The 26,763-nt window shown below is 47.9% G+C and overlaps 1 pseudogene; it reads left to right on the top strand.

The window, feature by feature from the left end:
- The window catches only part of LOC139000530 (histone-lysine N-methyltransferase PRDM9-like), a 116,793-nt pseudogene that overhangs the window by 15,347 nt on the left and 74,683 nt on the right, over positions 1-26,763 (top strand).

The raw sequence follows: 26,763 nt of genomic DNA, 5'->3' as shown, positions 1-26,763 counted from the left end.
ATCTTTCACGCAAATGGAAAGGAAAAGAAAGCTGGGGTAGCAATACTTATATCTGACAAAATACATCTCAAAGTGAAGGCCATAACCAGAGATAAGGAAGGCCACTTCATAATACTAAAGGGATCAATACAACAAGAAGATATAACCCTGGTAAACATATATGCACCCAATGCAGGACCACCCACATACATAAGAAAACTTCTGGAAGATATCAGGGGAGAGATCGACAACAATACAATCATAGTAGGGGACTTTAATACACCACTGACATCACTGGATAAATCCGCTAGACAAAAACTCAGCAAAGAAACAGCAATCCTAAATGACTCACTAGATCAGATGGACTTAATTGACATCTTCAGAACACTTCACCCCACAGCTGCGGAATATACATTCCTCTCAGGTGCTCATGGGACATATTCAAAAATAGACCACATATTGGGTCACAAGCAAAGTCTCCACAAATTCAAGAAGATTGAAATCATAAAAAGCTTCTTCGCAGACCACGATGGCATAATGTTAGAAATAAACTACAATAAAAACAACCCAAAATACTCAAACACTTGGAAGCTGAATAGCATGTTATTAAATATTGATTGGGTTACCGATGACATCAAAGAAGAAATTAAAAACATCCTGGACAATAATGACAATGAAAACACAACAATCCAAAACCTCTGGGACACAATGAAAGCAGTCCTGAGAGGAAAGTTTATAGCTCTACAGGCCTATCTCAAAAAACAAGAAAAAATGGTAGTCAATCATCTAACTCTACAACTCAAAGAATTAGAAAGAGAGCAACAAGAAAACCCCAGAGTGAGCAGAAGGAAGGAGATAATAAAGATTAGAGCAGAAATCAATGAAATAGAGACCAAAAAAACAATACAGAAAATCAATGAAACCAAGAGCTGGTTCTTTGAAAGGATAAACAAGATTGACAAACCCCTAGCCAGGCTCACCAAGAAGCAAAGAGAGAGGTCCCAAATAAACCAAATCAGAAATGATAGAGGCGAAATAACAACAGACCCCACAGAAATACAAATGATTGTTAAACAATACTACGGGCAACTCTACTCCAACAAACTAGACAACCTGGAGGAAATGGACAAATTCCTAGAAAAATACAACATTCCAAAACTCAATCAGGAAGAATCTAAAAACCTCAATAGGCCAATAACTATGGAAGAAATTGAAGCAGTCATCAGAAAGCTTCCAGCAAACAAAAGCCCAGGGCCAGACGGCTTCACAGGGGAGTTCTACCAAACATTCAAGGAAGAACTAAAACCTACCCTCCTCAGACTACTACAAAAAATTCAAGAGGAAGGAACGCTTCCAAGCTCATTCTATGAAGCCAGCATCACCCTAATACCAAAACCAGGTAAAGACATCACAATGAAAGAGAATTACAGGCCAATATCCCTCATGAACATAGATGCCAAAATCCTCAACAAAATCTTAGCAAATCGGATCCAGCAGTACATCAGAAGGATCATACACCATGACCAAGTAGGATTTATCCCAGAGATGCAAGGATGGTACAACATCCGTAAATCAATAAATGTGATACATCACATAAACAAATTGAAAGAAAAAAACCACATGGTCATATCAATTGATGCAGAAAAAGCATTCGACAAAATCCAACACCCATTTTTGATAAAAACTCTCAGAAAGGTGGGAATAGAAGGATCATACCTCAACATAATAAAAGCCATATATGACAGGCCCACAGCCAACATCATACTCAATGGACAAAAACTAACACCATTTCACCTAAGAACAGGAACAAGACAGGGATGCCCACTCTCACCACTCCTGTTCAACATAGTACTGGAAGTATTAGCCATTGCAATTAGGCAAGAAGAAGAAATAAAAGGCATCCAAATTGGAAAAGAGAAAGTAAAACTGTCCTTATTTGCAGATGACATGATATTATACATACACAACCCTAGAGACTCCATCAAAAAGCTACTAGACTTAATACATGAATTTGGCAATGTAGCAGGATACAAAATTAACCCCAAGAAATCTGAGGCATTTCTATACACCAATAGTGAACTTTCAGAAAGGGAGATCAGAAAAACAATCCCATTTACCATCGCACCAAAAAAATTAAGATACCTAGGAATAAACTTAACTAAAGAGGTTAAAGACCTCTACTCAGAAAACTACAGGACGTTGAAAAAAGAGATAGAGGAAGACATAAAGAGATGGAAGAACATACCATGTTCTTGGATTGGTAGAATCAACATCATTAAAATGTCCATACTACCCAAAGCAATCTATAAATTCAACGCACTTCCCATTAAAATACCAATGGTCTTCTTCAAAGATCTAGAACGAACTCTCCAAAAATTCATCTGGAATAAAAAAAGACCCCGAATAGCTGCAACGATCCTGAGAAAGAACAAAGTAGGTGGGATCTCCCACTACTAGGAATATATCCCAAGAAACCAGAAACACCAATCAGAAAGGATATATGTAACCAGATGTTCATAGCAGCACAATTCACCATAGCTAAGATCTGGAAACAGCCTAAGTGCCCATCAGTAGATGAATGGATTAGAAAACTGTGGTACATCTACACGATGGAATACTATGCTGCTGTTAAAAAGAAGGAACTCCTACCATTTGCAACATCATGGATGGAACTGGAGAGCATAATGCTAAGTGAAACAAGCCAGTCAATGAAGGAAAAATACCACATGATCTCACTCATTCATGGATAATAAAGACCATTACAAACTTTTGAACAATAATAGATACAGAGGCAGAGCTGCCTCAAACTGATTGTCAAACTGCAGTGGGAAGGCCAGAGAGAGTTGGGGGGCAGGAGGGAGGGGAGTAAGAGATCAACCGAAGGACTTGTATGCATGCATATAAGCATAACGGACATAAGACACTGGGGGGTAAGGGAAGGTAGGGGTTTGTCAAGGGCGGGGGGGGGGGGAAAGGACACTTATGTAATACCCTTTGTAATACTTTAAGCGAAAAAAAAAAAAAAAAAAAAAAAAACAAGTAGGTGGGATCTCAATGCCAGATATCAAGCTGTATTACGAAGCCACTGTTCTCAAAACTGCCTGGTACTGGCACAAGAACAGACATATAGATCAGTGGAATAGAATAGAGAGTCCAGAAATTAGCCCGAACCAATATGCTCAATTAATTTTTGACAAAGGAGGCATGAACATACAATGGAGCCAAGATAGTCTCTTCAATAAATGGTGTTGGGAAAACTGGACAGACATGCAAGAAAATGAAACTAGACCACCAACTTACACCATACACAAGAATAAACTCAAAATGGATAAAGGACTTAAATGTACGACAGGAAACCATAAAAATTCTAGAAGAATACAAAGGCAACAGAATCTCAGACATATGCCAAAACAATTTCTTCACTGATACAGCTCCTAGGGCAGTTGAAACTAAAGAGAAAATGAACAAATGGGACATCAAAATAAAAAGCTTCTGCACAGCAAAAGAAACCATCAACAAAACAACAAGAAATCCCACCTCGTGGGAAAACATATTTGCCAATGTCATATCTGATAAGGGCTAAAACTCCAAAATTTATAGGGAACTCATACAACTTAACAAAAAGAAGATAAACAATCCAATCAAAAAATGGGCAAAGGATCTAAATAGACACCTTTCAAAAGAGGACATTCAGAAAGCCAAGAGACATATGAAAACATGCTCAAAGTCACTAATCATCCGAGAGATGCAAATCAAAACAACAATGAGGTACCATCTCACACCTGTCAGAATGGCCATCATCAACAAATCAACAAACGACAAGTGCTGGAGAGGATGTGGAGAAAAAGCAACACTTGTGCACTGCTGGTGGGAATGCAGACTGGTGCAACCACTATGGAAGGCAGTATGGAGGTTCCTCAAAAAATTGGAAATGGAACTCCCATTTGACCCTGTGATCCCACTTCTAGGAATATATCCCAAGAAACCAGAAACACCAATCAGAAAGGATATATGCACCCAATGTTCATAGCAGCACAATTCACCATAGCTAAGATCTGGAAACAGCCTAAGTGCCCATCAGTAGATGATTGGATTAGAAAACTGTGGTACATCTACACGATGGAATACTATGCTGCTGTTAAAAAGAAGGAACTCTTACCATTTGCAACAGCATGGATGGAACTGGAGAGCATATGCTAAGTGAAACAAGCCAGTCAATGAAGGAAAAATACCACATGATCTCATTCTTTCATGGATAATTAAGACCATTACAAACTTTTGAACAATAATAAATACAGTGGCAGAGCTGTCTCAAACCGATTGTCGGTCTTCAGTGGTAAGGCCAGGGAGGGTTGGGGGACAGGAAGGAGGGGAGTAAGAGATCAACTGAAGGACTTGTATGCATCCATATAACCATAACTAATGGACATAAGACACTGGGGGGTAAGGGAGGGCAGGGGCTTGTCAAGGGTGGGGGGGAAAAAAGGACACATATGTAATATCCTTTGTAATGCTTTAAGCAATAAAAAATAAATAAAAAAAAAAGAAAAAAAAAGAATATAGCCTATTTCTCTTTTGAAAATATATTTTATAGATTTTTAACGGAGAGGAAGGGAGATAGACAGTTTGAAACATCAATGAGAGAGAAACATTGATCAGCTGCCTCCTCCACATCTCCTACTGGGGATGTGCCCGCAACCCAGGTACATGCCTTGACCGGAATCAAACCTGGGACCTTTCAGTCCGCAGGCCGATGCTATATTCACTGAGCAAAACCGGTTTCGGTCGGACATTTTGTTTTTATCTTATACACACATCACGTGGAAAAACATCAGCGGAGCTGAATGCGGTGTCAGCATGGTGCCTTTCTTTAGGGGTATGCTGCTTTTTCACACCCTCCAAATCTTTTCCTTCTTTGTCCTTTTTTCTAGTGTATGTTTTCGTTAATTCTTACCAGAGGATATGTTTTTTACAGAGAGAGGGAGGGCGGGAAGGACGGAAGGAGAGGAGAGAGAAGAAACCAAAAAGCAAGCATGAATATGCAAGAGACACATGGATCTTTGGCTCCCACAGGAGCCCAGACCGGGGCTGGCAATGAAACCTGCATCCCAGATATGTGCTCTGGACCAGGAATCCCACCAGCGACCCTTCCCTGGGCATCCGAAGGTCTAACCAGCGAACAACACTGACCAGGTCTATTCCTTCTGCTTAGCAGATGAGAACATATGTCACTCTTTCTTCTGGCAGAAGGCATTCAATCTAGGATGATCACTCACCATTGATCTTTCTCTCTTCCTTTCTGAAATAGTAGAAATATATCTTTCTAAAAAAAACCACTGTGGCCCTGGCCAGTGTGCCCTAGTGGACACAGTGTCAGCCTGCATATTGAAGGGTCCATGGTTCGATTCCCGGTCAGGGCACATGCATGGGTTGCAAGCACGATCCCCAGGGGGGAGGGGGGGACAGAGGAGGCAGCGGACCCAGGATTCTCTCTCATCATTGATGTTTCCATCTCTCTCCCTCTCCCTTCACCTCTGAAATCAATAAAAATATATATGTTTTTAAAAAACACACTGGGTTTCAACACAAAAGTTTAAGTTGAATTATTTTTTCTCCTGGTACTAACACGTTCCCATGGTAACCCTGCATCTGGAGGTGCCATCAATAACGACAGCCTCCCTGGTACTGACTGCATCAATAACGGCAGCCTACAGGGGAAGGACTGCCTCAGTAATGCCCGCCTCTAGGCTACTGATTGCCTCGATCATTGCAGCCGCAAGGGTACTGGCTGCCTCAGTAATGTCCTACAGAGGCCGCTGAGTCTAGTGGGAATAACACGTTCTGCCGATACCCCTGCACGTCGCTGTACGGACTGGCTGCCTCCATCATGGTGTCATCCAAGGGACTGGCTGCCTCAATCATAGTGGCCGCCGGGTTTCTGGCTGCCTCAGGAAAGGAGACCTGTCCGGTACTGGCTGCCTTGGTAACGGCGGCCGCCCCAGGACTGACGGCTTCAATAATGGCAGCCTCTAGGTTACGCACTGAATTAGTGAACGCACAGCTTCCCCATGTCACTGCAGCAGCCAAGGCCTCCCTTTGCAGGGCTGGGACGGGAAGGGGTGCAAAAGCCAGACCCGTGACGTCAGTGTATCCAGGGAAGGAATAATTGCAACCTGGACAGCCGCGATGATTTTGTAGGGTTTTCTGTGGGTTTTGTTTTTTGTTTGTTTGTTTGTGGTTTTGGGGGTAGAATTTTTCATCAAATTCACAGGACATTAGCTGAAAGTTCAGAACCACGGACAGAAACACAAGGTGTTATTCTTTGAACGGCCACAAGAGGGATGCAGAGGATCGTTTTTGCAAAGGAATTGGCTGACAGCTTCCTTTAAGGCAGTGCTTCTCAACCTTCCTAATGCCGCGACCCTTGCATACAGTTCCTCATGTTGTGCTGACCCCAGCCATCAAATTATTTTCGTTGCTACTTCATCACTGTAATGTTGCTACTGTTATGGATCTTTATGTAAATATCTGACATGCAGCATGTATTTTCATTGTTACACACTGAACATAATTAAAGCATAGTGATGAATCACAAAAACAATGTCTAATTATATAAGTGTTTTCCGATGGTCTTAGGCGACCCCGTGAAAGGTTCATTCGACCCCCAAAGGGGTCGCGACCCACAGTTGAGAACCGCTGGTCTAGTGGGAATCACTGTTTCCCAGAACGCAACTCCCCGCCTACCGCCTGGTCCTCTCGCTAAGGAAGCGACCACATGCGCCTGGAAGATTGTCCGGGACCCTGAATACTATCGGGTGGAACAGAGACTCGGTCAGTCGGCAGGAAGGCCGCGTCACCCCAACACCTGCCCAAGCTGGGGGTTCCGGGCGTCCCTCCGCGACGCCTCAGGAATCCGAAGCCTGTACACCGCTCAGCCGCGCCCTGGATCAAGGCTTCTTGACGGACACTCACAGGACCCTGGGCAGCCAATCACCACGGGGGGTTGGGGCGGGGGGGCGGGCTCTTTCCACCGGATTTGCCCTTGCCTGGCAGGAAGGCTCCAAACTGCGCCCCGCCCTTTCCGCGTTGCTGACTGCCCATTGGCAGGCAGGGCTCTGTGACCGGAGCACCGATTGGCTGCTGGCGCTGACGCTCTGGAAGCCGGAAGCTCCCCCCCTCGACCCGCCTCACGCGGGAACTCGCCGGCCGGAGCTCGGGTTTGGGGGACCTCGGCCAGGTGGCAGCGCGGCCAGGACGGACAGGAAAACCAGGGCCTCGCGTATGAACCCCTTTGCCTCGGGCCTTCAACCCCCAGCCAAAGACCCCCGGTGTCCTCCTGAGAGATCCTCGGTCCCCCTAACCGGCCCGTCAGACCCCTGACCACGCCCCTCAGACCGCGCCCATGACCAAGCCCCTCAGACCCACACCGCGCCCCTCAGTCCTCCCTGACTCCCCCCCTCGGTCCCCCAACCGCGCCTCTCAGACCCCCACCCTGTAGCTCAGACACCCCCCCCCCGCGCCACTCAGTCCTCCCTTACTCCGCCCCTCAGACCCACGCCCCCCCAACGCGCCCCTCAGTCCGCGGGAAGGAGACCGCCCCCTGGTGGTTCTCAATGGCCGCAGCCTAGGCCCCTAGTCCCCTGTCTGGTTCTGTCCCCTGGGGACACCCTGCCCGGCGGGAGCGGGTCCCTCAAGCCTCCTCCTTCCACAGGCACCGCGGCCTCGGGCTGGGGTTCGGGTGGCGGCACCATGAACCCCGACAGGGGCCCGCAGGAGCGCCCCGAGGAGGAGGCGGGGATTGCGGGGCGCAGGCCCAAGGTGAGGGGGTCCGCAGGGGGTCGGGGCGGGGGGTGAGGAGGTGGGGACGGGGCCCCCCCCCTCGGTCCGGGGCGGACGGACGCACGGACGGTCTCTCCTCCAGCCCAGGGCCGCCTGCAGGGACATGTCATTCTTCTTCTCCCAGGAGGAGAGGGCGCAGATGGGCGCCTGGGACCGAGCCCGGCACCAGAACGTGAAGAGCAACTCCGAGGCGCTGCTCAGCATTGGTGACGGGACCGCGGGGGGTGGAAGTGGGGGCGGGGGGGCTCCGTCCATGGCGCCCCGGGCTCCGCGCTCCCGGCCGGCGCTGGCTCTGCTGTTCGTTCCCTCAGCTCTTCGCCCCCAAGACAGACTTTCTTTCGCTCCCTCCAGGTCTCAGGGCTCCTCGACCCGCGTTCACCAGTCGGCACGGGAGGACCGCCAAGCCCCGGGCCGAGGACTCCGAGGACTCGGATGCAGAGTGGACCCCGAGGCCGCGAGGTGCGAGCGGAGGGCGCGCAGGTGCCTGACCCCGACCCGGGTGCAGGTCGAAGGCCTCTTGGGAGTTACCAGGGACAAGCAAGAGGCAAAGCAGTTACAAGCCAGGGGCTGTTCACATAAACCCCTTTTTATTAATACATTTATGAGAGAGAGAGAGAGAGAGAGAGAGAGAGAGAGAGAAGCCTCCATCCTGCCTCCTGCAGGCCCCCCACCGGGATCGTGCGGGGAACCTGGTCTTGGGTCCTGACGGTCATCCAACCGTGACCTCACGGTTCATAGGTCGAGGCTTAACCACTGAGCCACACTGGCCAGGTTCATAGAACCTCTTTAAATGTGTAGCAATATTTTATTGTCAAAAGTATCACAGAGGTCCCCCATTTCTCCCCCTTTGCTCACCTCCACCCAGCCCCACCCCCTAAGTCTATGATAATAAAACCATAATATGCAAATCCGGGGAGGACCAGCTGAAGGACCCTCCAGATGACCAGGCTATGACACACACTGGCACCAGGCCAACCAAGGCCTGTGCAATGCAATGGGTCGGCCCCCCCATCCCCCATGATGCCCTGCAGAGGGAGGCCCAGGCCACTAGCCCCTGGGTGATCAATGGGGGCTCCTCGTCACCCCAAAGAGGGAGGCCAGGCCACCAATGCAGAGCTGGGGCTGCTGAACGGGGCCTCCCTCTGCAGGCGATGGATCCCAGGGCTCCCAGACTGCCAGAGGGCACAGAGGACACAGGCTGGGATGAGGGATTCCCCCACCCCCACCCTGCCACCAGTGCATACATTTATAAATTTTGTGCACTGGGGCTCTAATATACCCCTCTCCCTCCCACCTCTACTTTCCTCACAGGTGTACATCTCCTAAACTAAGAGACTCAGGACACTTGTACCAGGGAGTATGGGCAGTGGCAGCTCATTCAGGCTAACCCCCTAAACCTGTCTCCAAGGCCCCTTTTCTATGACTTTCCAATGAGACAAAGCCGCCCCGCCTAGGCTGAATTCTTTCCTAAAACCTTTCCAGGGCAACACAGCAGCCCCACCTAGGCTCTCTCCTGCTGCTGCTTCTATCCTAAGCCCTTCCTTGTTTCACTGTCCCCAGCTTTAATGAACATTCTCTCAAAATACAAATAAATAAATAGCCATGGCCAGGAGGCTCAGTTGGTTGGAGCATCCTCCCATACACCAGAAAGGTTTCGGGTTCCATCCCAAGTCAAGGAGTGTATGGGATACAACTGATCGATGCTTCTCGCTCACATCCATGTTTCCCTCTCTTTCTTTCTCTTCCTGTCTCTCTAAAATCAATAAACATATATCCCCAGGTGAGGATTGAAAAATAATAATAGAGGGGGATAAATGGTGATGGGAAAATGAAATAAATAATAAAATAATTGTATTTTTATAGAACATTAATAAGTAAGTATACGAAAACGTAAAAGTGAGTAAAAAATAATTCAGAAGAGTTGTCATCACATAGAAGGAGGAAGTTCTGACAGGTGAGCCATGCTCTATGACCTGCATGGGGACAATTGGGAAAATTATTACTCATGGTAGTTAGGGGGTTGGGTTGTGGGCCAGGGTAGGAGGTAGTTCATCCTTGGATCAGGTTCCCTGTCAGACATGGCATCATCTGCCAGGTTTCATGAAAGTCTGGTTGGTAGGGTCCGTAGTTCCATGGGTCTGAGGTTGAAACATAGCTGAAGTCACGACATTATCTCTAACTTGCCCGAAACTCTGTTTCTGTACTGAATAGACCTGAGTCTTTGTTCCTAAGACTGTGTCATGCTGATCAGAATCTAGTGATTAGGAAAGGTGGGCACAGTCTATATGTGCAAAGGAGGAAGGATAAGAAAGAAAGGAGGCAAGGTGGTCCTGGTGCCATTGGACTGGACAAGGCCAGTATGAAGACAGAAGACAGAGAAGAGAAAGGGCCAGGTGGCAGAGTAGAGTTTCTTAGCAGTTACATGACCTTTATTATACTTGTGTTATGAAAGGCCAATTTTTTTTTATTTTTTGCTTTTTAGGGCAATTTTATTTTTTAAATCGTCACCCAAGGTTATTCATTGAATTTAGAGAGAGGAAGGGAGGGAGACAGAAACATGAATGTGAGAGAGGAACATCCATCAGTTGCCTCCCGTGTACGCCCCAATAAGGATCGAATCCAAAACTTTGTGGTGCACAAGACAATCCTCCAACCAACTGAGCTGCCCAGCCAGGGCTAGGCCAATGAAATATATATATATATATATATATATATATATATATATATATATAGAACAGAGGATGAAGTACAGATGGGGTTTTGTCTGTTTTTAAACATTTAAGAAAATGAGCTGATGCTCCCAATAAAAGCATAAGCCTACTGAAACATCAAAAAACATTTTCCAATCATCCTTGGTCTGTCCTTGGAATACCCTCTAATTCAGAATTCTGAAAGAATAAGAACCTGCGCATTTTGAAACAATTGCCAACCAAAACTGATTTCTCACCCGGCAGGCGTGGCTCAGAGATTGAGCATCGACCTGTGAACCAGGAGGTCACAGTTCGATTCCCGGTCAGGGCACATGCCCGGGTTGTGGGCTCGATCCCTGGTGTGAGGTGTGAAGGAGGCAGCTAATCTATGACTATCTATCATCATTGATGTTTCTATCGCTCTCTCTCCCTGGCCCTCTCCCTTCCTCTCTGAAATTATATATTAATATAATTATATAATAATATTATATATTATTGATTTCTCACCATCTTTTAGCTAAACCTTCTTGGATGGCCTGCAGAGTGGAACAGAATAAACATCAGAAGGTGAGTATTTCCCAAATCCTGTGGAAAAGAAAATCTCCCTCCTTGATGCAAATGCAGGGAAGAGGAGCAAAAAATCAGAGTGCACCCTAGAAACTGCCACCTTCCTTTCCTGACCTCTTCAACAAAATGCTCAATGTCATCTTAGTCGTTAATAACATGAGCAACAATCGTAGCTACCATGGGTTTTATCTTCACAACGCTTCTGACTCTAAGAATTCTACCTGAATAAACTCACTTAAACCTTACCACAACCCTCTGAGGTAGGTACTATAACTATCACCATTTCTGATGAGGAACCTGAGGTTTCTGACATATAGAAGTGTTTGATTATATGTCTGAGATCACAGTATTGGTGGGCATGCAATCTAATCCATAGCTTCATCTCTAAACCACTTACAAGCTCATTAAAATTTCCATAGTTTTATGCACTTTCCACTGTCTTATCCATCCATGATTACATCTTTCACTGACTGCTGATTCCAAACGCTATGCTGCAGTGAGAGATGCACTAAGACTTGCGACTCGCGGAAGCTCACTGACATCTAGGCAGTTTGCACGGTGCATGGTCCCACATGAAGAAGGATATAGGAACCCCAGCATCAGAGCCTCCTAGTCAAATAAAAGAAAGCATCTCTCAACTGTGGGGAGCTTCAGGCTTGAGGATTGTGAAACAATAAACAGTAAAGTGACTTAAGGACTTCATAGAGATGACACACTATTCAATAGAAGCTCACCCATCTGGAACTGGTTTTGAATGCTCATTCCAGTAAGATGTATGGCTTTTTCTCTGAGCTCTAATTAGGCCAGTGTCATCTTGTTTGAATCATTTGCTCCGCCTGCCTACCTCTGCATTGTGAGCTCTTTGGTTCACACCAGATTCTTCTCTCCTAGAAGTCCCAGGCCCAGCTCAGGGTCCCTGAGGACCCCTGAATGTTTGCTGAAAGAGGGCTTTCAAATTTACAAATTAAACTAGAATAGGGTCAAAAGATAATGAAGATAATTTACATGTGATTTCAAATATAGAGATGGCTGAGAGGTACGTTGATAGCAGGACTGTAATCTCACAGTCATACTGTATCAAAGAGCTCACAGAACACTTTGGTGAGCACCATTATATTTCATGTTCATTATAACATTAAGAATTAGCATGTTATAGGTCAGGAAAATGAAGAAAACCAGCTAGTAGCACAACCTTATTCAAACAGAATTGGTGGGAACCAACTAATCTACTCACAAATATTCTTTCCATGCTATAGTAATTTGCACATCCTATATAATAAAAGCCTAATATGCTAAGTGTCCAGTCGTCCGTTCAACCAATCAAAGCATAACATGCTGATGATACGCTAATGCCGCTAACTGCTCGCTATGACGTGCACTGATCACCAGGGGGAAGACGCTCTGACCTATAGGTTAGCTTGCTGCTGGGGTCCAGTTGATCGGGACTGAGCGAGATGGCCGGACACACCCTGGAGTCCTCCTGTGGTCCCTCCCTGGCTGGCCAACCTCCCACATGCCTCACCAGCCCCCATCATACCCCATTGGGGTCCCTCGGCCTGGCCTGTGCCCTCTCGCAATCCAGGACCTCTCAGGGAATGTCAGAGAGCCAGTTTTGGCCCGATCCCACAGGCCAGGCCTAGGAACCCCACTGATGCATGAATTCGTGCACTGGGCCTCTAGTTTTAGCATAATTTTCCTTATGGTCATGATAGGTTTCTGCCAGCCATTTCTTTTAAAAAATATATGTTTTTACTGATTTGAGAGAGAGGGAGAGAGGAAGGTCGAGGGAGAGAAGCATCAGTGAGCAAGAAAAACATGGATCGGTTGCCTCCTACATAGACCCCAACCTGGGATCTAACCCGTAACTGGGGCATGTACCATGACCAGGAATGGAACCGGCAATCCCTCAGTTCAACCAACTGAGCTAGACCAGCCAGGGCTCTGCCAACTATTTTTCTTTCTTTCTTTCGTTTTCTTAATCCTCACCCAAGGATATATTCTAATTGATTTTTAGGGAGAATAGAAGATAAAGGGAGAGAAAGAGATAGAGGGAGAGAGAGAGAGAGGGAGAGAGAGAGAGAGAGAGAGAGAGAGAGAGAGAGAGAGAGAGAAATAAAGAAAGAAATATCAATGTAAGAGACACATTGATTGGTTGCCTCCTGCATAAGCCCAGACCAGGGCCCGGGCCAGGGAGAAGGAGCCTGCAGCCAAGGCACTCACCCTTGATCAGAATCAAACTCAGGACCCTTCAGTCCGCAGGCTGACACTCTATCAACTGAGCTACACTGCTTAGGGCCCCACTCTGACTTATTCTCTTCCCAGTATCCTTCACTCTCACTGTTCTATAAAAAAAAGATCCTTAAGGCATGGGTTCTAGTCTTCAATTCACAACCCACATTGGCCATTTCTTTTTCCTTTAATGTTCATACTTCCCAGGTTTTTCAAAGAGTTGTTGAGGTGTTCATTAAAGTCATGTATGTGAAAATATATCATAAACCCTACAAAACTAAATAAATGCATGTTACCTTTTAATATGTGACTTTCACATTGAAGGCAAAGTCCAGGACGCCATTAAGTAATGAGTCTAGTTTGGAGGAACTGTCAGGAACAGCAAATTTGTTGACCACAAGTGGCTCAGAGCAGACCCAGAAACCAGTGCCCCCTCCTGGAGAAGCAAGAACCTCCGGACAGCACCCTAGATTGAAATTGGGTAAGTTAAATCATTTGGAGATTTCAGTTCCACTAATTCCTCTAGAAAGACTGATTAGTATAGCCTAGGCACATGGGGTGGACTTTGCACAGGCCTGGATTTGAAACTGCAGTTAGCACTGAAGCTTTGAGCTAATCTTACAAACTCTCTGAGCTCCTGAATGCTAATGTGTAAAGTGAACATAAGGAAACATGGTTCACATATAGTTTGGAAGCATTAAACTAAATCTCAAACAATTGACACATGCAAGTTGTCCAATAAATCCATCTGTGATAATAGCAACCATATTCTCTTGGTCTTGTGTGCCCAGGTCTTTACTCAGTGCCGAACACATGATGTGCCCTTACTACATCTTTTATGAATGACTAACGGTTGGGAGGTTGAACCTGATAATGGGACCATCTAGAAACTAAAATTGAATCAGCCATCAGTAGTCAGTGTGGAGTGCTAGTCTTTTAGTTAACGGAGGAAAATACAAGATAATATAAAAGAACAGGTGATCATTTGATGGGAGGACATTGTGTGTTTTCTGACAAGACGGGGACTAATGTTCCAGACCTCACTGACCCTGGTACACCTCCTCTTCTCCCATGTAGACCTCAGGAGAAAGGAGATCAAAGGGAAGACGTATAGCCTACGGGAGAGAAAGGGCCATGTCTACCAAGAGATCAGCGAGCCCCAGGACGATGACTACCTCTGTAAGCTGACCCTCACCAAGGAGCATGTTATGTCTTGATGCAATAATTTCACCCCGTCTTTGGGTGCCCAAATCATTCCCTTCCTCTCGTGACGGGGAGTACAGGATTGAGGCTCACTGATGTGAGCTCTTTCTGAAGCTCTTCCTGTCCAGGAACATGCACTGCACCCTGACTAATACCTGTTTCTCTTGCCTCCAGATTGTGAGAAGTGTCAGAACTTCTTCATTGACAGCTGTGCTGTTCATGGACCTCCTACTTTTGTAAAAGACAGTGCCGTGGACAAGGGTCATGCCAACAGCTTAGCCCTCACTCTGCCCCCTGGGTTGAGAATCGGACCATCAGGCATCCCTGAGGCTGGGCTTGGAGTGTGGAATGAGGAATGTGATCTGCCGGTGGGCCTGTACTTTGGCCCTTGTGAGGGTCAGATCACAGAAGATGAAGCCACAGCCAACAGCGGCTACTCCTGGCTGGTGAGTTTACCTCTTTCTAGTCCTCTGGCTTCCCATGTCCCTCCGGTGGCTTGGTGGGCCCCACCTTCTACATGCTGGGACATGGATGGGGACAATATGGTTAGTTAGCTCTGTGTACTGAGCAGAGTTTGCATGAACATGGAGCTCCTCTCTAAAGATCAGGGGGAAATGGGAGCAAAGTAGTACAGACTCCTCCCTTGTGGGGCTCCTGCTTAATGGACAAATCAACTCAGACCTGTAGGTGATGAGTAAGAAAAATATCCTGTGATCATCATTGGGAGTTGAATCACCATGCAGGCTGAAAGAGATGTGATGACTGTAGAGTAAGTATTCTATTATGTACACAGACACACACACATACACACACACACACACACACACACACAGCCTTTAACTCTTTTTCCTGAAATGCAGATCACCAAAGTGAGAAACTGCTATGAGTATGTGGACGGAAAGGATGCATCTCAGGCCAACTGGATGAGGTAAGGTCACTGGGCTTCTGACTGCAAGAGAGGATACTCATGCCTGACAGCCCACACATGTGTTCTTCCCAACATGCCTCCCTAATGGTCTCCCTCAGTCCCCTATTCCCCTTTTTTCTCCATACAGTGATCTTGAACATCAAGGGACATTTAGGAAAAGAGGAGGGAAAAGTATAGCATATGTCCTCAAAATACAAGTTTCTAGTTTGGGCACTGGGAAAACCTTGAGAACATTGGAGTACTCTGTGATTTATCTAACGGACATTAGTTAAACACTTACATGTTCCAGTTTAGAGGAAGGAATTCATTACCTACACAGATCACACAATCCATGACCCTAGGGAGGACTTACTGCAGATGGACATGAAACATTTTATTTCATTAATCTTTAACTATAATTTTCCTATTTTTCAAGGAGTGCCCAGTGCCCAGATAGCCTTAAACCAATGATAGTCTAAACCTGTGAGGGTAGCACATCATCCCAGCCTCACTTCTAACTAGAACTGGGTGTTGGAGCCTGCAGAGTAATAGTGCTCATGGCCCTTTCCTGAGGGGCTCTCTTGTATCAGGGGACACAGATTATGAATAAACTAGTATTGTTCTGTGTTATTTTTCTAAGACAAAGAGACCTCCAAGTTTCTGTGGGAACCTGGGGGAGGCAACTGAACGATGCCTTCAATAAAGTGTGGGGAGACTCGAGAAAGGCCTCTGAAGAGAAGGTAGACTTGGACTGAGTGTTGAATGATGTGAGCTAATCCAGAAGCAGAGTCCTAGATCAAGCACCGAGTTCTGTGGTGTCACACAGAACCTGACTTAGAGCTAGGAGAAGCGCGAGGTCACCGGGTTGATGGGAAAGTCTTGAATGAGGCTTTGGAAATGGCATTAGGCAGGATGAGAACTGAGAGCAGGACTTAGGGACAGGAGTTCACATGACGTTGTGACAGAGGCTCGGACATTGAACAGAAGGCTCCCCTGGAGCGTGGGTGTGGGTGCCATCAGTGCTGAGGGCCTTAAGCGTCAGTGAGGAGCTGGACACGAATATGACAGGTAGTGGAAACTCATCGCCTGTGGTTTTCTTTCCTTTCATCTGCCTCAACCCCAGGTATGTGAACTGCGCCCGGGATGAGGAAGAACAGAACCTAGTGGCCGTTCAACATCACAGGCAGATTTTCTACCGAACCTGCCAGGTCGTGAGGAAGGGCTGTGAGCTGCTGGTCTGGTATGGAGAAGAGTATGGCCAAAAGCTGGGCATCAAGTGGGGAAGCAAGTGGAAGACAGAGCTTGTGGCCGGGAGAGGTGGGCACCACTCTTCTTCAACATGGAAAGAAAGAATTTGTAGAAGTTTTCATGGTCCAACTCTCAAGTAGAGTAAAATCCACTCTAGAGTCAGTAAAGCTTCAAATCAGATGCTTCAGAAATTGATGATTCATCACATAGGTCTTTGATTCTTAGGAACAATTTTAATATTTTTATTTTTGTTCTAATTTTTAAAAATATGCTTTTATTTGCTTTAGAGACCGAGATGAAGGGAGAGGGAGAGAAATATCAATCTGCTGCCTCCTTCATGCCCCCTACTGGGAATCAAGTCCACCACCCAGTCATGTGCCCTGACCAGGAACAACCTGGCTACCTCTGGGTGAATGGGACAATGCTCAACCAACTGAGCCACACTGGCCAGGGCCAATTTGTGTTCCATCTTTAAAAATACTTCATGCACAAAATGCACAGCATCATATTGTGCTGAAAGGATTAGAGGCAAAAAAAAAGGTTTCTGGCACTTAACCAGCTCTCTCATCAACATGGTTGTTTTGGGGCTGTTGTTGTTTTTTGGGAACACTTTAGCTGTTTCTTCTTCATTTACTGCATATTTCTAAATGAAATGTGTGTGTTAACATGCATTCATTCATTATTTCAGTGACTTGTCATGTGATTTACTACTTGGTGCCACACAGGGTTCAGGGAGCTGGAAATACAGATTAACAAGATGATCAGAATCACTGCTCCTGGGAGAAGCTGGTGAAGGAGGGAAGCCTGGGCATAAATGTTTGCATGTCCTTAATAGTACACAGTGATTAGCGCTTTGGAGAAAACGGGCCCGGGACAAGTGCCTAGGGATCAGTGTGAGGGGAGGTTGTGTGTGTCGGATTCAGAAGGTAAGGGGAGGGCTTTCTCAGGAGATAACATTTACAACACCTGTGGCACTGGGTCCTGGGCAGAGGGAGCGGCTGGTGCAGGAAAGGAAAGAGGTGGGGTGTGTTGATCTTTCTGAGGGCTACTCCTGTCTCAGTCTCGGTACAGAGGGTAAGAACGGAGGTTGGACAGATGCCTAGCAGCCTGGAAATACAGTGCCTATGATCCAAGCTGAGATACTGGGGACTTTCTTGAGTGAGAGGGGACAATTGGGCAGTTTTCAGCTGCAGAGTGGCATGTTCTAAAATTATGCTTTGTTAATTTTTTGGAAAACAAACTTCAGTGGGGAATCCCCTCCGAGATTATTTCAACTCCAAGTGAGAGAGGAAGGCGGACTGGCTGGAGAGGGACGGGTTTTAGGAGTGTAAGAAGCAGGATTGGGGAAATATTTTTGTTGTTGTGGTTAATCCTCACCCGACGATATTTTTCCACTAATTTGTTTTGAGAGAGAGTAGAACGAAGGGGGAGAGACAGAGGGGGAGAGAGAGAGAGAGAGAGAGAGAGAGAGAGAGAGAGAGAGAGAGAGAGAGAGAGAAACATCAGTAGCTTGCCTCCCACATACACCCTAACCAGGGCTGGGGATTGAGCTTGCAACCAAGATATGTGCCCTTGACGAGAATCAAACCCAGGACCCTGGAGTCCCCAAGGCGATGCTCAATCTACTGAGCCACACTGGCTAGGGGATGGTTGGAAAGATATTTTGAAACAGGACTTTGTAGTGTATTTGAAATAGGCTAACACTGAAAGAAATCAAGTAGGAATACTGTGTGAGGAAAGACATATTTCCATTTTATGATTTGTGGAAAACTGAGAGAGAAGCAATTGCTAGTGGGGCCTATGGTTTCTCTATTTTTAAATATTTTTAATGATTTGAGAGAGAGAGGAATGGAAATGAAGAGAGAGATAGAAATATCAACATGGATCAGCTGCCTCCTGCTGGGATCGTGCACAAAACATGGGCATGTGCCCTGACCAGGAATCGAACTGGTGACACCCTGGTTCATGGGTTAATGTGCAACCACTGAGCTACCTGGCCAGGTCTGTGGTTTTTCTCTTTAACATGACTTAGAAGATACACGTACATGGAAAGGTCACAATAGTCCCACCCTTATAAGGAGTGAAATGGCTACTGATGGTCCTTGATCTGTAAGATCTTCTTTCTTTTCAACGCTCACCCAAGGATATTTTCCCATTGATTTTTATAGAGAGTGTAAGAGAGAGGGAAAGACCGAGAGAAATATCGATGTGAGAGAAACACATCCATTTGTTGCCTCGTGCACATGCCCTGACCAGGACCCAGGCCGGGGAGAAGCCTGCAACCGAGGCAATTGCCCTTGATGGGAATTGAACACGGACCTTTCAGTCCATAGGCTGAGGCTCTATCCACTGATTCACACTGGCCAGGGCTGTAGAAAAGACTTTTGATATGGGGTCTCTGGATTTCTGAAAAAGAATAGTGCAGACAAAGAAAAAGAAAAATAGACTGTGAAGGAACATTTTGTAGGAGGCAAAGCTTGCACTGTCAACACACTAAGAATGATTCCGGGGCCAGGTCTTACCAGGAGACAGAGCATACCACACTGGCAGCCTTGCCCTCACCTGCCCTGACCAAAACTTTCTTCTTCAGCAGAACCAAAGCCAGAGATCCACCCATGTCCCTCCTGCTCTGTGGCCTTCTCCAGTCAGACATTTCTCAGCCAACATGTGAAACGCAATCACCCCTCTGAGATTCTGCCAGGAGCATCTGCAGGAAACCACCTCCAGTCAGAGGAACCCGGCCCACAGCGTCAGAATCCACAGCAGCAGCAACATACTGGTCCACATGACTGGAATGACAAAGCTGAAGGTCAAGAGGTCAAAGGAAGGTCCACAACTTTGCTTAAAAGGACCAGGCACAGGGAAACTTCAAGGGCCTCTTGCAAGCCTCCCAACGGACAAATGGGGAGCTCCAGTGAGCGTGAGGGAATAATGGAGGAAAAGCCCAGCCCAGGCCACAACGTGAATCCAAAGAACACAGGCAAATTATCTGTGGGAGTAAGAATGTCAAAAATTGTAGCAATCAAGCCTGGAGGGTGTGGGCAAGGCTTCGATGATGGGTCACATATCAACACACACCAGAGGACATACTCAGGGGAGAAGCCCTATCTGTGCAGGGAGTGTGGGCAAGGCTTTGCAACGAAGTCAGATCTCATCAAACACCAGAGAACACACTCAGGGGAGAAGCCCTATGTCTGCAGGGAGTGTGGACAAGGCTTTACACAGAAGTCATCTCTCATCAGACACCAGAGGACACACTCAGGGGAGAAGCCTTATGTGTGCAGGGAGTGTGAGCGAGGTTTTATTTCGAATTCTAATCTCATCACACACCAGAGGACACACTCAGGAGAGAGGCTCTATGTGTGCCTAGAGTGTGGGCAAGGCTTTAGAACGAAGTCTAATCTTATCACACACCAGAGGACACATTCAGGGGAGAAGCCTTATGTGTGCAGGGAGTGTGGGCGTGGCTTTACACGGACGTCACATCTCGTCAGTCACCAGAGAACACACTCAGGGGAGAAGCCCTATGTGTGCAGGGAGTGTGGGCGAGGCTTTATATCGAAGTCAAATCTCAGCACACACCAGAGGACACACTCAGGAGAGAAGCCCTATGTGTGCATAGAGTGTGGGCGAGGCTTTATTTCGAAGTCTAATCTCATCACACACCAGAGGACACACTCAGGGGAGAAGCCCTATGTGTGCAGAGAGTGTGCGCAAGGCTTTAGAACGAAGTCCAATCTCATCACACACCAGAGGACACACTCAGGGGAGAAGCCCTATGTGTGCAGGGAGTGTGGGCGAGGCTTTACACGGAGGTCACATCTCCTCTGTCACCAGAGGACACACTCAGGGGAGAAGCCCTATTTGTGCAGGGAGTGTGGGCGAGGCTTTACAAGGACGTCACATCTCCTCTGTCACCAGAGGACACACTCAGGGGAGAAGCCCTATGTGTGCAGGGATTGTGGGCGAGGCTTTATATCAAAGTCAAATCTCATCACACACCAGAGGACACACTCAGGGGAGAAGCCCTATGTGTGCAGGGAGTGTGGGCGAGGCTTTATATCGAAGTCAAATCTCATCACACACCAGAGGACACACTCAGGAGAGAAGCCCTATGTGTGCATAGAGTGTGGGCGAGGCTTTAGAACAAAGTCTAATCTCATCATACACCAGAGGACACACTCAGGGGAGAAGCCCTATGTGTGCAGAGAGTGTGGGCAAGGCTTTACAACGAGGTCATCTCTCATCAGACACCAGAGGACACACTCCGGGGAGAAGCCCTATGTGTGCAGGGAGTGTGGGCAAGGTTTTACACGGAGGTCACATCTCATCAGTCACCAGCGGAAACACTCAGGGGAGAAGCCCTATGTGTGCAGGGAGTGTGGGCAAGGCTTTACACAGACGGCACATCTGATCAGTCACCAGAGGACACACTCAGGGGAGCAGTCTGTTGTTTGCATTGAAGTGAAAGAGTCTTTAGCCCTAAATCGCACCTCAGCAGCTGTAGGTCAAGTGTATTCACCACATACCTCATGCCCCAGCTCTGAGGGGCTTCAGAGGAATCCTGCTGGCCCCTTTCCCTCCACAAGAGTGTAATTAGTACAGAAATCATTGATCAAACATCCTCCACTTTTATGAGGAGAGGCAATAGATAAACAGTTCCTTAAGTGCTATGGGGATGTCAACACCATGTTCTCCATGGGTGTTTTGGCCTCGTTTTAATAAAGTTTTTGTCCAGACAAAGCTGAAGCCGACATGCCTCATTCCCCTTATCATTGAAAGCAGAGTTTCAGGAGGGCCACAGAGAACGCTCAGCCACAGACCTGAACCCGGGAAGGCGGAATCTGGCGTCAGTCCAGTGAGGTTCCTGCCAGGAAGAGGGATTTGAGACAGACTCACCAGGAATGGGAATAGACCCCACCAACCCCTTGGCTTCTCCTGGCTCCTCCCCTGATTCCTCCAACCTCTGTAGGCTCTGGTGAAAGCCACGGAGGGTGTGTGTGTGTGTGTGTGTGTGTGTGTGTGTGTGGCCGTGTGCCGGTGCAGGCACCAGTGCTGCCTCAGTCTGAGCACTAGTCGCCCACTTCTTGCTGCCTCTGTAGTGTTGGCATCTCGTGTGGGGCACAGCATGTGGGCGCCAGGTCCTCCCACAAGGGTTTGAGACTCAGCTCTGCCCTCACAACTGTGTGACCTAAGGCAAGACCCCCAACCTCTCTGTGCCTCTTTCCAATCTATAAAGTGGGCGGGTGGCTCAGCCTTTGGAGTGTCATTCAGAGTGGGGTCAGCACTGGCGCCTCTGGCTCAGGGTGAGTAAAACGCGCGTCTCTCGGAGAACAGCGTCTGCCAGGCCTTGAGGTGACAAGGGAGGCAGTGGGAGTGGGGGCCCAGGAGCCAGTTCAGAGCTCTAGCAGCCCCACTGCTCTCTGGGTGAACTTGGCCTCCTGAGCAGGAGGCGTGGGCTCAGGCATGCACCTCACCCCGGCTACCTCCTCTCACTGAACCTGGGCAGGCGGCACTGAGAGTGACCAGGACACAAGGCCCACGCCACCCTGCTGAGAGCTGCTGGGTGCACCTCACCTCCAAGTGTGTGTGAATCCCACCTCGCAGCAGCTCCTGGTGCTGGCCTTGTACCTCGGTCCACGGGTCTAACCCTCCCCTGACCCGTCTGACATCCTTAATTGCACGTTTCTTGCGGGGAATCTGATGGGCCATGGACCCATGTGAGCAGAGCAGGCATGCTGTTTTGGTCATCCTGGAAACCGTTTAACAGGTAATGTCCACCGAGTCCGGGAGCACAGACCCTCATGGGCCCATGTGTGGGAGTCCAGCGAGGCTCCAGGGATGAGGTAAGCATCTACCTGGGGAGGCGAGGGGGGCGATAACAACCAGAGGCCCTGCTTTTCTTACAAAAGAGCAGACATCAATGCAGGGAGCAGGCACATGCGGAGAGGGCCCGTCATCCCCTCAGCCTGAGGGACCTAGCACAGCATCTGTTCCTGGAGGAGGGTTCCTGAAGGGGGCACCCAAACCCAGGACCTGGAACCATGACCTTCCCTCTACGGCCCAGCAGGTGTTGCTCAGTGGTTGAGCATCGACCTATGAACCAGAAGGTCAGGGTTCAATTCCTGGTCAGGGCACATGCCCGGATTGTGGGCTTGATCCCCAGTGTTGGGCCTGCAAGAGGCAGCCGATCAATGATTCTCTCTCATTGATGTTTTTCTCTCCCTCCCTCTCCCGTTCTCTTGGAAATCAATAAAAAACACCTTAAAAAAATAAAGAAAAGGAACGAAAAGACCTTTCCCTTGCCCTGACCAGGCTTGTGAAGAGAGTCTACATGAAGTAGGTGATTTCAATAATAATTATCGATTATTCTTTTCTCTATTTCATGCTTTTTTAAGGAAGGAAGGTGTGTTTCTTCAGTTTTGTTTTCTTTCCCTGTGCAGCCCTGACCCCCATCCCCAGAGAAAATACCGTGAACTGTCCATGTTCTGTGGCTTCCACGATGGGCATGCAAGGGCAGATCCTGGCATCGCTGGGTGAGAAGCTGGGACTGAGGTACAGTGGGGAGGGGACCACACACAACCAAGTGGTTCTCACTCCCCCCACCTCCCTGGTGTGGCCATCTGCCCACATGGTGGCGCCCACTCCACCTCTGTCTTCCAGGCTCTTGAAGGTTCCCTCCTTCACAGCAGGGCTGACCTGTGCTGTGCAAATGGTGTGCGGCTCCCAGACCAAAGTCACAAAAAGGCACTTTTGCCTCAACCTTGCTCACAGGGTCTCAGGGCCCCGTGAGCAGGGAGCTGGGAGTGCGCACCCCAAGTGCCCCCCTGGCAGCTGCTGGACTGAGCTCTGGTCCCCGACAGGCAGCTGAGTCCCTGTCCTGTCCCGGTGACACCTGCTGCCTCCAGGGCCACTCCAGCTGCACCCGTTGGCTCCTCAGCTCCTGCACCTGGCCCTATGCTTGCCCTCGATGGGGCCGGCCACTGTCTTGGGGCAGAAAGGACATCAGCCGCCCAGGCAACAGGATGGCCTGGCCAGCTGCCTCCATAACACCCCCCACTCTGTGACCCCAGCAGCTGCCACGGGTGTTGAGGGTTCCATCTGCTTTCCCTCAGCACATCTGTCCCCAGGTAAGGGCATGTCAGCTCCCCACAGGCACAAGCTACATGGATGCATGCGGGTGAGCACACACAGTCACAGCTTCCCTTCTCTAGGAAGCCACACCTTGAGGTGGCACTGGGGCATCACAAGCACAACAAACTTTGTTCCACCCTGGCCAGGTGAGTGCAGGGGGGAAACAAGGCACAGATCCCTCCATACCAACAGCAACCTCCGTGGTGAGGACACAGCCACCAGGAAGGGCACAGAGACCTAGAAAGGAGGAATTTCTGTTAGCAGAATCCATACACAGCAGGTTAACAGGACTTGACCCAAAGGAAACCCATTCATTAACCCTAACCAAGCCAGCAACACACCCGCTCAAACACCCACCCCCCCACCCACATCACACAGAGTTCAAGGGCATCAAAAGAAAGACCTGAGGGGTACCCCAAACAGTATAGCCTACTCTGTAACCCTACAATTATCAACTATCACTACCATTGACTTGAAAATGGACTACAACACTTCAAACTGCTTTTGGCTCCTTGGTACTACAATGACCTCTTCAGCGATAGGGTGATCCCTTTGGAACTGCCTTCACATACTAGGATGACGTTGCACACTTCAGGGCTAGCTGGGCTGGGCTTCTTGCAGGGACTGTGGCTTTTCCAGGCTACATAATCATACTTGGGGATAATAGACTCAGCTACACATCCAAATGTCAGTCTCTGCGAGGTTTCCTTGACAGTTGCAACTGCCACCATCCCTGCCACTCATCTGCTTGTTATTCTCTTTCTAAAGTCCCATCTCCTTGACACTCCAGCAGGCCTCTTCTAAGTGTCTTGTCTTGCTTCACAGATCCTCTGTAAAGATTCTTTGCCCAACCAAGACGTGTCCTTCTCAACTCACAAAGGTAACAATAGAATTATGTCCAAAATCCGTAAGGTTTCCAAAAAATTGTATTTTATTAGACTTTCATGTCATACATACCTCCTATGAGTGAACCTCTCACTGTGGCTCTAAGTCAAACACCTGCCAGCAACAGGAGGGGGCCAGGAACCCATGTCCACAAACAGCGAAATGCATTTGCCCCACAGGAAGAAGGCTTCGTACACCAGAAGGGACAATCCCCCACAGGAAGATGGGTTCCTACACCTCAAGAGACATTTTCCCCATACAGAGAAGGGAACCCCCACAGGTATTATTGTTTCCCTTCAACAAATTGCGATTCCATCACAGGAAAGTGCATTTCCCCATGTGGAAGACGGGTTTCCTCACACGAAGTGCTTTTCCCCAACAGAAAGAGGCTTCCTTCCACAGGAAGTTTCAATTCCACCATAGGAAGGTGAGCTTCCCTCACAGGAATTAAGGTCCACACACAGGAAAGGGCATTTCCCCCACAGGAAAGTGAGATGCCCTCACACGAAGTCAGGTTCACATACAGTAAAATGCATTCTCCCCACAGTAAGAAGGCTTCCTACACCGGAAGGGACAGTTCCCCCACAGGAAGATGGGTTCCTACACAGGAATAGACATTTCCCTGACAGAGAGAAGGGAACCCCCCAGGAAGTTCTGTTTCCCTTCAGCCATTTGCGATTCCATCACAGGATGATAGGTCCTCCTACAGGAAAGTGCATTTCCTCCAGTGGAGACGGCTTTCTCACAGGAAATGCTTTTCCCAAAAGGAAGAGGCATTCTCCAACAGGAAGTTTCATTATCCCCAGAGGAAAGTGAGCTTCCCTCACAGGAACTTAGGTCCCAAAACAGGAAAGGGCATTTCCCCCACAGGAACGTGAGATGCCCTCACACGAATACAGGTCCACAAACAGTAAAATGAATTTGCCACACAGGAAGAAGTCTTCCTATACCAGAAGGGACAATCCCCCACAGGAAGATGGGTCCCTACACAGGAAGAGACATTTCCCCCACACAGAGAAGGGAACCCCCACAGGTATTATTGTTTCCCTTCATCAAGTTGCGATTCTATCACAAGAAAGTGCATTTCCCCAGGTGGAAGACGGGTTTCCTCACAGTAAGTGCGATTCCCGAACAGGAAGAGGTGTTCTCCCACAGGAAGTTTCAATTCCCCCACAAAAGTTGAGCTTCACTCACAGGAAGTTACGGCCACACACAGGAAAGTGCATTTCACCCACATGAAGGTGAGATGCTCTCACAGGAAGAGAGGTCCACACACAGTAACATGCATTTTCCCAAAAGGAAGAAAGGTTCCTACACTTGAAGTGAAAATTCACCCACAGGAAGATGGGTTCCTACACAGGAGGAGACATTTCCCCCATTGAGAGTAGAGTACCCCCACAGGAAGTTCTGTTTCCCTTCAACAACTTGAGTTTCCATAACAGGATGATAGGTCCTCCTACAGGAAAGTGCATTTCCACGGTGGAGACGGGTTTTATCACAGGAATTGCTTTACCACAAGAGGAAGAGGTGTTCTCCCAAAGGAAGTTTCAATTCCCTCACAGGAAGGTGAGCTGCCTTCACAGGAAGTTAGGTCCACACACAGGAAAGAGCATTTCCCCCACAGGAAGTTGAGATGCCCTCACAGGAAGATAGGTACACACAAGGTAAAATACATATCCACCACCAGAAGTAGGGTGCCTACACCGGAAGGGATAATTCCCCCTTAGGAAGAAGGGTTCCTACACAGGAAGAGACATTTCACTCACAGAGAGAAGGGTACTCCCTCAAGATGTGCGGTTTCCCTTCAACAAGTTGCGATTCCATCTCAGGAATATAGGTCCTCCTACAGGAAAGTGCATTTCCCCCAGGAAGATGGGTTTCCTCACAGGAAGTGCTTTTCTACAACCGGAAGAGGCATTCTCTCACAGAAAATTTCAATTCCCCTACAGGTAGGTGAGCTGCCCTCACAGGAAGTTAGGTCCACACACAGGAAAGGGCATTTCCCCAACAGGAAGGTGAGATGCCCTCACAGAAAGATAGGTCCACCCACAGGAAAATCCATTTCCCCCAGAGGAAGAAGGG

The sequence above is a fragment of the Myotis yumanensis genome, unplaced genomic scaffold (genome assembly GCF_028538775.1).
Source record: "Myotis yumanensis isolate MYYU_CA2020_CCGP unplaced genomic scaffold, mMyoYum1.0.hap1 SCAF_24, whole genome shotgun sequence".
Classification (NCBI taxonomy): domain Eukaryota; kingdom Metazoa; phylum Chordata; class Mammalia; order Chiroptera; family Vespertilionidae; genus Myotis; species Myotis yumanensis.
The sequence above is the reverse complement of the archived record's forward strand: the minus strand, read 5'-3'. Positions and strand labels throughout refer to the sequence as shown.